The sequence below is a fragment of the Dermacentor albipictus genome, chromosome 7, assembly GCF_038994185.2.
Source record: "Dermacentor albipictus isolate Rhodes 1998 colony chromosome 7, USDA_Dalb.pri_finalv2, whole genome shotgun sequence".
Classification (NCBI taxonomy): Eukaryota; Metazoa; Arthropoda; class Arachnida; order Ixodida; family Ixodidae; genus Dermacentor; species Dermacentor albipictus.
This window is the reverse complement of record NC_091827.1, coordinates 22,635,956-22,649,144: the sequence shown is the minus strand read 5'-3', so window position 1 is coordinate 22,649,144 and position 13,189 is coordinate 22,635,956. Positions and strand designations below refer to the sequence as shown.

General features: G+C 50.0%; 1 protein-coding gene across 1 annotated transcript in view; it reads left to right on the top strand.

Moving 5' to 3' along the window:
- LOC135915668 (uncharacterized) overlaps positions 1–13,189 on the top strand; it is a 381,759-nt gene that overhangs the window by 343,274 nt on the left and 25,296 nt on the right. The window contains exons 12-13 of the mRNA XM_070521761.1: positions 1,121–1,326; positions 12,485–12,756. The gene's annotated coding sequence lies outside the window, so the exon portion shown is untranslated. The remainder of the gene's footprint in view (positions 1–1,120; positions 1,327–12,484; positions 12,757–13,189) is intronic.

Here is a 13,189-nt window from a genome sequence, read left to right as displayed (position 1 = left end):
GTTTCTCCAGGACGGTTTACAGTCCAGTGGTTGCGCGAAGTTGACCGGCGGCGACTGTACTTTGCAGAGAGGGCTACACGACTGGTAACTAAGGAGGTCCGGAAAACAATGCAGCTAGCACAGAAAAGTGTTGACGATGGAGGGGACTACCAGGCTGGTGGCTATTGAAAAAATGTGCCAGAATTTGTTTCTATAGTTCCATATTGCAATAAAGCTCTTTCTTCCACTTCAAAGCCAATTATCTGAAAACACCAAATTTTGCTGCATTTGACCCCTTTTTTCAGACACTACAACCGCTAGGGCGATAACATTTTACAGGTATCGAGCAAACATTACAGAAAGTCTACTGAACCAGGATTATAAATATTCTTGAAGGGAATTTTCGTTTACAGGCTGTTTACTGCAGATTTTGGCTCTAAAATTTGGTGGGCCCAGTAAAAGAAATGAAAAAAAATCTAATCTTCAAAAAGAAATAACCCTGGTTCAATTTCACTACCTAACATTGCTGATTACAATGCCACCAAGAATAATGTTCTAACCCCAGCAGATCACGAGAAAAAGGGTCAGGAACATAGCCTAAAATGCATGGCTAGAATAGGACCTACCCTGTCCCCTTAAGTGCCACTACGGTGGAGCAATTGCCAGCAACAACTGCAAGGCTAATCCCACCAGTAGCCTACAACCACTCAACTCAACTCACCCGACCGACACCTTTAAAAGGGATGTCGGCTTCATTCACCAGCAGTGGACACGGCCGCACCACCGCGACTATGTCACCTGAAGTTCCGCTTCTGTTGCTGGTGTTCTACGGATGCATTTGCCTCGGATCGCTCAGGGATGCTTATTTTCCCCCTTATGGACAACGTCTGATTACTTTAATAAGATATTAAGAAATTTATCATGTATCGTATATTTGAATAATCCATCTAATTCCCGACCAGTCCCCGTAGTGGGTAGGAGCCACGTGCTGGAACGACAGAGGTCGAAGTTGCGCGTTTGCACGCGCAGTTTTCGACACGCGCGGCGCCGAACGCGCCCACAAAAACGCGCCCACAACGACGTAAAATCAGCCAGGTGTGGACCACTGCGACCAGCTGCTGCTGCTGCTCCCGTGCCGCAGGAACACGTCAAAGCCGGCACGCGGGAGCATGGAGACCATCACCTCCGTCGTCAAGGCCAGTCTTCCGGGGCCTAGACGAGCTGTCGACAACCGCCTCCACCCCCCCCCCCCCCGCCCGGCAAAACCACGCAAGAACCTCGGCCCCGTGCAGCCCCGCCCGCGGCAAAACCATCAGCGCAGGACCCGTAACAACATGGCGCATGCCGGTAAGCCCGAATATGCAAGCGCTTTATTGCAATTGCAAGTAAAAGGGTAATAGAGACGTTTTCATCCGCCCTTCCCCTGAGCTAGAACTCTTACAATTGCCGTGGCGAATGGTCGACCAGTGTTTGCTGGGTTAAGAGGTCTCTGGAGATGTGACAGATGCACATTAGACTTTGTTGAAGAAAAGTGCGAAGCGAAGTGGTCCCACCTTCACGGTCTGCTCAATTGGGTGTCCTGCGGGGACATGTCAGTGTTAGGCCTTCTGCTGCCCTCATGACCTTTGTGAGCACGGCAAGCTATCACCAGCGTTCCTGCCGTGCAATTGCGCGCAAATAACAGGCACGAGCCGGAGGGAGAGGAAGTATCAGGCAAAAAACGAATCCTTTGATTAGGAACTCGCAAATGGCAATGCTTCTCATCTAGTCCTATTTCCTGCATCCTCAATAGCTATGCTGCCTATGACCATCAAGCCGCTGTTCGGAAGTGCATGGTAGCTGCCAAGGCGCTGGGTTGGCAATACAACTGCAGGGGACATATTCTGCGACTATCGCTTCGGCGACACCGTTCGCGTGACGTAGGCCTCAACAAGCGAATCAGCTTATCCGATTATGCTCAACCAGTCAATAAGCGCGCGCCTAACGGCGATGCCATCGCAGAAGCGACACTATAGCCGAAATTGATCGTTGCAGAATACGTCCCCAGTGGTTCCGTGAGCTGCCTCACCGCAACATTTCTCGGCAGCGTATAGTTAAAACTCGGTTCAATAAGGAGCAGCACAGCGCTGTCATTTTTAAGTTCATTTAGTAAGCCATCCTTTATTTAGGACTCCTGATGTATTTAATGGCGATTACCATTTTGTGGCGCTTGGAGGAATCGTACACTCCACTGCTTCTGGAGTCTTGCTGACCACGCATTGAAAATATTGGCCTTTTGATAGGCGCCCATCATTACTGGGAAATCATCGCGGCATCCACTAAGCGTACGTCTCAGCTCCAAATTGATGGCAGTGGAGACTGTATTCAGATGGACAGTCCAGGCCAAGGCCGGCACAATGAAGTCAACAGGAATCTGCTTCTCGGCTCCTGGCGTGATGCGTATAGAAGGGAGTTAACAAATTGACAAGGAAATATCAGCCCAGCTAAAGTCTTTCTGGGAGCTCGAGCACATCGGTATCGAGGAACATGAGCCTGTTCCTCACCAGGACGCCTTCCTTCAGCGATATAAAGAAACCATTAACTTTTAGAATGGCAGCTATAAGTTGTCGTTTTCTTGGAATTCGATGGTTAACGAGCTTAGCGACAACTACGAGTGCGCAGCAAGGCGTCTTAGAGCACATACAATGCGCCTCGTGAAAGGAGATTCGTTTATTAGGGAGTACGACGCCTCCATAAGAGATTACATAGAAAAGGGCTATGCAGAGCCAGCCAGCAAGAATTACGACACGTCGGAAGGTCCGGCGTACTATATGCCACATGACGCAATTGCTCATCACGAAAGCCAGGCGACGAAACTGAGGGTAGTATTCGATGCATCATTAAGTGCCAAAAAGTGCCTCTCACTGAACAATGTTTTGGAAAGTGGCCGTAACCTAAACCCTGAGCTCATTGATCTGCTGATCAAATTCCGCACTTACAACATTGCCATCGTTGCGGATATTGAAAAGGCCTTTCTCCAAATCTCCCTATCAGAGGGCGATTGGAACGCTGTGTAGTTCCTCTGGTACGCTATGACCCCAAAGAAAGGGGAAGAACTTCCAGCTGTGGTGACCTGTTGGACTACTCGAGTGCCGTACGGTGTCACGTCGAGCCTATTTCTCTTGTCTGCAACGTTGCAACATCATCTTGAAGGCCTGCCGGAACAGTATGCTGAGACTGCGGTATCCAGCGCAAGCATTTTTACGTAGATGACCTTGTAACTGGGGTTGACAGCCTTTACAAGGGTAAAGTCTTGTGCCAGGAATAAAAATTTATATTGTCTCCAGCAGGGATGCGGCTACACAAGTGGATATTGAACGAACGTGATCTCGTAAACTTCATGGAGAATGGCAATGTGGAACGAACGAACGCTGATGATGGATATACTGCAGCTACAAAGCTTTTGGGAGTTGGTTGAAATGCTCAGACTGACCACTTAGAATACAACCTAACTTCACTCATCGGCCTCCTCTCCGCAAGCGCCGACAACAAGAGATTTGTGCTGCAGGCCTCGGCAAGAGTTTTCGACCCTTTTGGATTTATTGCTCCCACAACATTATGTGTAAAGTTAATGTCCCAGAAGTTGTGGGAGTTCGGAATTGGTTGGGACGATATCTTTGCCTGAAACATTGCAGCCTGAGTGCGACTGCTGGTGTAAGGAGCTTTCATGCATTGGAGTATCCGTTCCAAGACAGATAGCGGCAGGACTAAGAAGTGATGATACGGAGAAAGTGGCACACATTTTCTGTGACGCAAGCCCGAAGGCCTCTGGTGTTGTCGCATATATCGTGACCAAGTCTCCGTTCGGACTAATAAATGTAAGCTTGGTCATGGCCAAATCAAGACTGACTCTTTTGAGATGCCTCTCGCAACCCCGATTGGAGCTGTTGGGAGCCCTTGTTGGTGCGCCGCTATGCCATTACGTAACCAAGACCTTGGATCTGAAGAACGTTGCTACTACCCTCTGAACTGACTCTTCCGTAGCTATGTACTGGATCAAGGGAAACGCTGCCAGATTGAAGCCTTTCGTAGCAAATCGAGTCTCAGGATTGCAAGCTCTGACAGATCTCAAGGATTGCAAACACTGCCTAAGTTCAGACAGCCCCGCTGACCTAATCACCCGAGGCATTCTCCCATCAGCCCTGCGGGAAAGCGAGTTGTGTTGGAGAGGACCCCGTTGGCTTCAGGAGGATGACACGCATTGGCCAACAATAAGGACCCGAGCTCGAACGTTGGGGAGTGCCAAATGAAAGAGCGAAAGGTGACGGTGATGCCCATAGTATCCTCGTCATCCATGGCAATTCTCAATGTTGAGAATTATAGTTCATTCAGCAGAGTCGTGCGAGTAACCGCGTGGGTCCGCCACTTTGTCGACAACTGCCACAACAAAGAAGGAAAGACAATCGTCCCATTAGGAGCTGAAGAAGTGATCCGCGTCGAAAGATACTGGTTGGCTAAAACTTTAAGAGATGCGTCCAGCGATGACCTTTCAAACCTGAATAATCGAAGACCTCTGCCAAGAGTTCCTTTGTTTTACCTTTTATCCCGTACTTCGACAAAGAGAGCCTCATGCCAGTTGGTGCACGCTTGCAATTCAGTGATAACAACGAAGAGACTTAGCATCCCGTCGTTCTCCGTCGCAATCACCCCCTCACGTGACTGCTCATACGGAAGGAACACTTGAGAATGCTGCACACGGATGTACGCGAGACTCTAGCACAGCTGCGAGAATCGTCTTGAATTATCAGAGGACGTCAGGCCGTAAAGAAAGTTATAAAGCAGTGCCTCGTCTGTCAGAAAGTTGCCCTCCAGCTACGCAACCAGTAGCACCACTTCCAGCTGACAGAATATCAAAAGGAAACACGTTCGGCATCGTGGGCATCGATTTTGCAGGGCCCTTCATCGTCAACAGTGACGCGACAACAAAAGATGCTACATCGCTATTTTGACCTGTGCTGTGACACTAGCCGTCCACCTTGAGCTCGTCAGCGACCTGTCGGCTACAGCCTTCCTCTTGGCCTTTAAACGCTTTGTGGCACGCCGTGGAACCTCCTCGACGGTCGGACAACGCGCTCACATTCAAACATGCAGCATGGGATCTAAAGGCCATGTTCGCGCTCTTGCAACTCGAAGAATTGCAGTCATACTTCGCTGGAAACCAGATCAGATGGAAGTTTATTGTATAACGGGCAGCTTTCTGGGGCGGATTCTGGAAGTAGATGGTGTGATCTGTGAAAATAGCGTTGCGAAAGGTGTTAGGTCGGAGCAGCTTGAGTTTCGAACAACTGACCACCGTTCTTTATGAGATGGAGACGGTGATCAACTCACGCCCTTTGACTTTCATATATGATGATGCTCAAGAGCCAGAGCCACTGTCACCGGCGCACCTTCTTGTCGGAAGAAAGTTGACAACCCTTCCTCAACATCTGCTGCCGGACGAAATTCCTGGCGGTGGAATGCATCTCTCACGTCGCTGGAAGTACCGGACTGTCGTGGTCGATGGTTTCTGGCGACGGTGGCGGAAAGAGTACTTATTGGATCTTAGATCGACACATATGTACCGCCCAACGACATCGAGCTTTGCTGCTCCTGAGGGAACACCGCTTGAAACGCCACATGTGCAAGACCGCCAGAATTAAGGAAACATTTAAGGACAGAGACGGCAGGGCGTGGTGCCGCAAATTGTTATTAAGTGAAGGAACAGAGGTGAACTGACCGATACAGCTGCTGTATTCCTTAGAGATTGGGGAGCAATGCGATAATAGTTTGCGCATCCTGGGGAGATCGTTCTTGAGCCAAAGAATCCCCGCACTGGGGGCCGCCGATGATGTGGCGAGGAGGACTGCCCCACCTAAAACGGCACTATTGAGGTCACTGTGCCAGAAGCGCTGGACACTTGACACCCCTCAAACTGCGTGCAAAATATTGGCGGGCGCTTTCTTCGAACAGCAACCGACGGTGCGATGGCGTCTTTCAAGTTTGGAGGGGGTTGCTTGCACGTGCGGGGTTCAAGAAAGCCTATTCGGCACAATGTATGGCGACTTTCCCTTTCTCTCTACTCTCTCCCCTTTCCCGTACCTTCTAGTCAAAAATAAACGAGTCTTCTTGATGCACTCTAAGAGAACGGATGTCTGTCGTTTTTTCATCAGGTAAAAGTTCTTCGTCTTTTATTCGACCACCGAAGGCACCGTATGCTCTCGCTAAACTCTTGAAGTCACATTTTCTTTTTTTTTAGGCAAATGGGACAGCGAAGATTCTGGGAAGGTCGAGGCTAGAAGCTGCACAGCGGTCTAGTGGTGCACGGCATCTTTGCATTGGGAGGCGAGTGGAAGCAGTCGGCGTACTTTGTCCCCATCGCAGATCTCTCTCAAGAAAGGGTCTGCTCAGCGATACCATGCAGAGCAGACGCCGGAGTAGGCCTCCCTAAATTTCCCACGCACTGGTGTCTGATGCGCAGCGGCAGACGTACGGCCCACTTTCTTTCCCCTGCTAGGCTCCCTATTGGCGGCGAGGGGTTACGGAGTCGCCATCTGTCGGAAGCGCCTCCCTTGCGTAGTACGAGGGATCGCGCGGCGCGCTCCTCATAGGTTTCGCAAACGGCGCTCAATAAGAACACCACGCGGCAGCCCTTCTGGACATTTATGTGGGTACTCTCAAAACGAGGGAAGTTTTTGACTGTCGATATAATAATCCTGGGCAAACTGAAAGCACGTAATCGTTTGCAGATGCTATCTCTTTACCGAATACGTATACAGTGAACGCCACTGCGAGCGGTCACCACGATGGAGTCTGCCGAACCGGCTTCTTGCGTGACAGGTTGGCAAACGCTGAGAGTGAACTATGTGAAATACGTTCTTATAGTGGGCTGTCTGTATAACCAAATGAGGCATAACAGAATGGAGCCTCAATCCAGCGAATTTCGCACGGTTTCGCAGCGACCGACTGCACGACTGCATGCATGTCCGCGCATGTTTTGCTTTCGCTGTGAGCGCGTTTTCGCACCATGCCGTGAGCTTTAGGCCGCAGCATATGAGCATTTGACAGTACACTAGCAGCCATTGTTGCGTGGACGCTATGAGAACTGTTGAAAAATAATTCCGTTATAGAGACTTCGACGCCTAGCTACGGCTACTGTGATGTGCCGTCGCGACGATTCAATCTTTTTTTGTCTTTTAAGTTCTTGGACATTTGAATATTATTTCTCAAGTTGCGTCGCACTGTATGTTTATCGGTCTTCTCAGCGTGCGATGTCCCTCTGCTTGTTTTTCGTAATCCATCTGCATTAATTCATAACACAAACATGACCATATGCCATGCCTTTCTTTAATGTGCGTCTTACCGCTCCCTTTCCGTTCCAGTTAACTTGCCAGTATCTATATTATCAACAAGTTCATAGACCAAACCGTCATGACATTAGCCGGGCAGCGGTTGTGGGCGAGCGTCTCAGTGCGCGTTTTCTGCTACTCACCGAACATCGCGCAGTCCCGGCGCCGTAGCAGAAATGTTCCTCGCGTCTGTGCTTGCTGCATACATGAGTTTAAGCCGATGGCTGTCTGCCGGCTATAAGTTTCGCCAGCCAAGCTTCACGCAGCTACTTGCGCTGTGGCTACGTGTGAATAAGGCTGACACCGGGCTCCGTTGCGTACGTCCGGCACTGCGGCACCGAGCAGTAGTCTAATGCTGCACGCCTCCAAAGGCAGCCACTACCTATTATAGTACTTTCATATGTTGTCAAGCAGACACCCTAAGCGATAAAGCCTCGCCACTTAACCGGAAACGCGGCGCAAGTCGGACTTTAAAACTTTCGTTTTCAGCTCGCTTCCGAAGCAGCCGACGCGGCCGCTGTGTCCACGTGATCCCTCATGCCAGGTCACGCCGACGGTGGCGCTAACTTTTCCAGTGATTGAGCTCGCCCCCAATTGCGCGCGGATTGTGCCGCACGATCGTCGGTTCCGCTTGTGCCCGGTCGCGATATGCGCAGTTGGCGGTAGAGTCACTGGGAAAAATTTTTTTCCAGTGACTGTAAGTTGGCGGCGACGCGCAGCGCCACCGCTATCCCTCCCCCCCGTCCGGCTTTTCGCAGGACGGAACTGCGCGTTGGCTCTCCGCTTTCCTCTCTCTTGCGCTCAAGGTAGAGCCACTGCTGTCGGCTCCCCTAGCGTCGTTTCATTCGAACTGCGACGGTGTTGTCGGCCTCGGAGTCTACACGGAGCGATGGCGACAGCGACGGCAAAAGTACGCCTAGATTATCCATATAATTGCTATCTCAACCAAAAGGGCGAAGGTCACTGCTGCCTTGTCCATTTTACGGGGGTTCTGTCTCCGCCGTGTACCAAACGGAAGCATGCTGAGGGCGATGTGACAAGTTGTGGTGAATCCCTAACATGCAATAAACTTTGCATTCGGCGACAGGGTGTTGCCGCGGCGCTTATATTTGCGTCATGGTTCTTTGTAGTAGTGTTGTAGGGCTGTGAGTCAGGCGCCTCGTAGATGTGGAGCGCTGCCTATGGGGAACAGGGCGCTGAGGTGGTCGTCACGGTGTTGTCCTTGAAGCGTCACGGTGAGATAAATCAGTCAGCTAGCGTTGTACAGGGTGCGTAGCAGGAGACGAGTACTGCGAGCCCCTGGAACTACGATAGGCAGGCAGAGGGATCCCTTCGGGCGTGGTAATGGCCTCCCGCAGGTTGTCGTAGATGCCAGCTTGCAGTGGAATATTGTATCACCAAGAGCAGGCCACGTGGAAGGTCAGGTGTTGCGTGAAGACTGCAGACACTGATTGCCTACGTTGCTGAGGTAAAAGTGACTTTCTCCTGAAAGGACTACATGACATGGTTGGTCCTATAAAAGTTCTGCAGGCAAGCAACCGCAAGATCGACGAACTCAACGCTTCGAAAGGTTATCGGCTTGCTGCCTTTTACCGAGAGAACTCATATGCTGGTGACGTCGAGTTGGACGGAGTATGTATTTAATGACTGTGGAAGCTGTGGCTATGGTTAAGACTATAAATCGTTTAAAGAATGTGGAAACTATCTTTGGTGAGTTTGTGAACTCGCCAAGTGACAGGTATATAGCTATAAAGTTTTTGATTCAGGTTTAATATGTTTAGAAGGCTTCCACACGTCTAACTGCGTGAACACAACAAAACAGCCGATTCTATATTTCAGTTTGTCTGCTTGCTGATTTTGAGCAATTGAGTTTTTGAGTTTTTTGTACACTTGTCCGTTCGACGTTCACGTGGATTAAATATCTCACTCACTCACTCACTCACTCACTCACTCACTCACTCACTCACTCACTCACTCACTCACTCACTCACTCACTCACTCACTCACTCACTCACTCACTCACTCACTCACTCACTCACTGTCTCACTCACTCACTCACTCACTCACTCACTCACTCACTCACTCACTCACTCACTCACTGTCTCACTCACTCACTCACTCACTCACTCACTCACTCACTCACTCACTCACTCACTCACTCACTCACTCACTCACTCACTCACTCACTCCGGGCAACCCGAGGGATTCCATAGCGTACATTCATGGCCTTCCACAGGTGTCTTAGTTGCCAGTGCGTAGTGGAATTTCGAGCACAGAGAACCGGCCAGCTGGAAGCGGGTCTTACGTGAAACCAGCGCAGCTGCTGTTTGTATACGTTGCTCACGTAAGAGCGGCTATCCGGCTAAAATAACTGCATGAGATGGTTGCTCCTATAAAAGCTCTGCAGGCGGCACCTAGGTATCCGCATGAGCGACGAACGCAGCGCTTCGAAAGGCCATCGGCTCGCTTCTGCTCACCGAGAGAACTCGGACGCTGCGGATTGGACATAGCAAGAATTTAATGCACCTCAGAAATTGTGTCTGTGGCGTCCCCGTGCCGTTACGAGCAGTCCCCGCCTCCGCGGTCTTAAGACGCGCGAAGCGGCCGATGGTCAGATTTTCCGCAACATAGGCCTGCTGTGTTACGCCGAACGCACGGTAGCGTTTCATCGAACGGGTGGCAGTGTTTCTTCGAACGCGCTGGAGCGCTGCATCGAACGCGGCGCGAGATTGCGCCACGACAGTGATTGGTGGTCTTGATTGTTTGTTCTGCGCATGTGCGATGTGAGGCGAGAGTTTTCTTGGTTGCTGCGACGCGGCCTGTAGGCCAGACTGAATGAGGACGTTACACAAGTACGTCTCGGCGTTTGTCGCAACAAACTGCAACGCGGATGGGATGCTGCAATATGTATTGAAGATGTGTACTTCGAGTGCTACACCTGGCAAGTTGCCGGAGTTTGACACCGACACTGGGGGCATCGAAGACTTCCTCGATCTACTGCAGTGCTTCATCGCTGCCAAAGACATTACAGGAGAAATTATTGGTGTCCTTGACTGCAATCGGCGAAAAAGTTTACGGAACGCTCAGGAGCTCGCTTCTTCCAAAGACGTCCACCAAGGTGACATTCGAGGACAGCGTTGGCGTACTGAAAAAGCAGTATATTCCCCGAAGTACTGTGGTGAAGAAAAGGTATCGCTTCCAGCGACGAAAACGAGAGAAGCATGAAAGCGTCATGGACTTATCGTGCGTCTCAAGAAATTGGCAGGAACGTGCGCGTTCGGTGCGTTTCTAGAGGAAGCTCTGCGGGACCGGCTAGTCGCCAGTCTTCGAACAGATGCTATACGCTGGCGACTGACGTCTGACGCTGCCATTAGCCACGCCTGATGCAGAACTGACCTAGGAACGCAACTGCATCAACGCCATGGCTATGGAAGGTGTGTCGAAAGACACCCCCGTGTGCAGAAATGCAACTTAAGTCGAAGCACATGCTTGACTTGACTGATGACGCCTAGCGTTAACGTGCCCAAAGACGCTCACTGCGTTTCCTTAGGCGCATTGCCGATAGGTGTCACTCGGATCAAGTCAAGCATGGGATTCAACTTAAGTTGCATTTCTGAATACGGGGGTTAGCAAATGGTCAGGATGAGAATGGAAGTTCTCGCCGCGGGCGTCTCCCACCTTCGCTGACAAAGACCGGCAACAGGACGGTGTCAACAAGCGTTGGCAAGAACGTCAGGAGCAACACATTCGCGAAGTCTGAAATAACGGCGTCGCATGGGACAAACGCGTCGTGTAATCGCTGTGCGGGACATCATGAGCCTGTAAGTTGCCCATTCATTAACATTACTTGTTACAAATGTCGGACAAAAAGGCCACTTGGCTTAGAAGTATAAAACCAATGTAGTTAAGCAGCTGGACTACGCCGTCGCCGGGCATTGTCACTCGCGCTGTGTCACACCGACAAGGCGCTGGGGTGGTGGTTGACGGGATTTTAGCGTCATTGTGCGATGAATAAGCCAGCAGCTGTGGTACAGGCGCGAAAGCTGCCGTTGAACCAGGGTGCATTGCAGGAGGCGAGTCGTACGAGCGTCTCGAACTACGATCTATGAGACAAGTGCATGCAGGCAGAAGGATCCCGTAGCGTGTAGTAATGGTTTTCCGCAGGTTGTCGTAGATGCCAGAGCGCAGTGGAATTTGGGATCACAGAGGGCTGGCCACCTGAAAGGTCAGGTGTTGCGTGAAGACATCGCAGATGCTGATTGCCTACGTCACTGAGATAGAAGTGGCAATCACCTGAAAGGACTGCATGACATGGTTGCTCCTATGAAAGCAAGATCGACGTACGCAACGCTTCGACAGGTTATGGGGTTACTGCCACTTACCGAGAGAACTCATATGCTGCTGACGTCGAGTTGGACGGAGTAGGTATTTAATGACTGCGGAAGCTGTGGCTCTAAGACTTTAAATTGTTTAAAGAATGTGGAAACTATCTTTGGTGAGTTTGTGAGCTCGCAAAGTGACAGGTATATAGATATAGTTTTTTATTCAGGTTTAATATGTTTAGAAAGCTTCCACACGTCTAACTGCGTGAACACAACAAAACAGCAGATTCTATATTTCACTTTATGTCTGCTTGCTTATTTTGAGCAAGAAAACGCTGCTATTTGACAAGTTGTTCTGTGCGATATATACAAGTTCTCTCGAACGTACGCGTGCATTGTGGATAAGTAGCTAAAAAGACGACAGCGAATACTGATAACGCCTGCGACTGTAGATGGACAGTTAGAACGCTTTCAGTAGTTACCAGCAGTGTTTGTTATTCTTCAGTGAAATCTTGGCTAGAATAAAATTAGGAGTGTGTCTTATATTTATGTTAATGCTGTTAGCAATGTCAGCGCAATAAGTTACAAAATGTTCCGCCTATTCATCTCCGAACCTGATAATGCACGTTCGGATGCAATGACTTTGTGTCAGGAAAGTGTGTGCTCAAAAACTAGATTTTATTGTTTGAAGTAACTTGTAGTTAACGTTTATTATTTGAAAAAGTGCTTCAGGGCGAGACCGGGTAGCCAGTGACGCTTTCGAAAGAGTAAGTCTAGATTTGAGACAACACATTAAATTTACTGTTGCTCCTGCCGCAGCGGGCCAACTCACGGACGTCTACATAGTGACGTCTAGGCTACAAGGGTCCGTGGTGGCCTCAGCGGCCACCCTTTTGGGGTGGCTTACCAGCCCAATCCAACACCAGGCGGAGGCCTACCGTCACTGGGGGGTGGCATTCAGGCACGGGCCGGAGACACCCGGCCAGCTCCTTCAGGTCGTGGATGCTGGCCCGCATCCGGCCTCGGGCCGGATCGTGGCCAGTACAACGTACCAAACGTGGGAGGAAATCACGGCAACGAGCGAAACGACGGTGAGAAATGCTTGTGTTATAGACGATACACACGTTAAGATGCATTTCATTTCATTCCATTTTCTTTCCGTGAAGACCCCCCGAGGGCTTATTACATATGAGGTGCAATCAGCTAAAAAAAAACATTAATAATGCCACATGTGTTTATATACAAAATACGTTATCGAAATTTTCAGCGAATTATGATGCACAGGCGATCTCTATGACATGTTGGGCATGGCCGTTCCAATCTTTAGCTGCACGTGGGAACAAGGAAGCTGAAAAAGTAACAATTCAAGCACGCGGACGAAAAACTTGACAGTTGTGGTTGGTGCGGTCTGAAGTGTACGATACTGGCATGGTGTAAGGTGCATGATTAAGTGATAAGCAATAGAACTTGTGGCAAAGTATTAGGGTGGCTATGTGAGGGCAAACTGAGAGAGGCGTTAAGGCA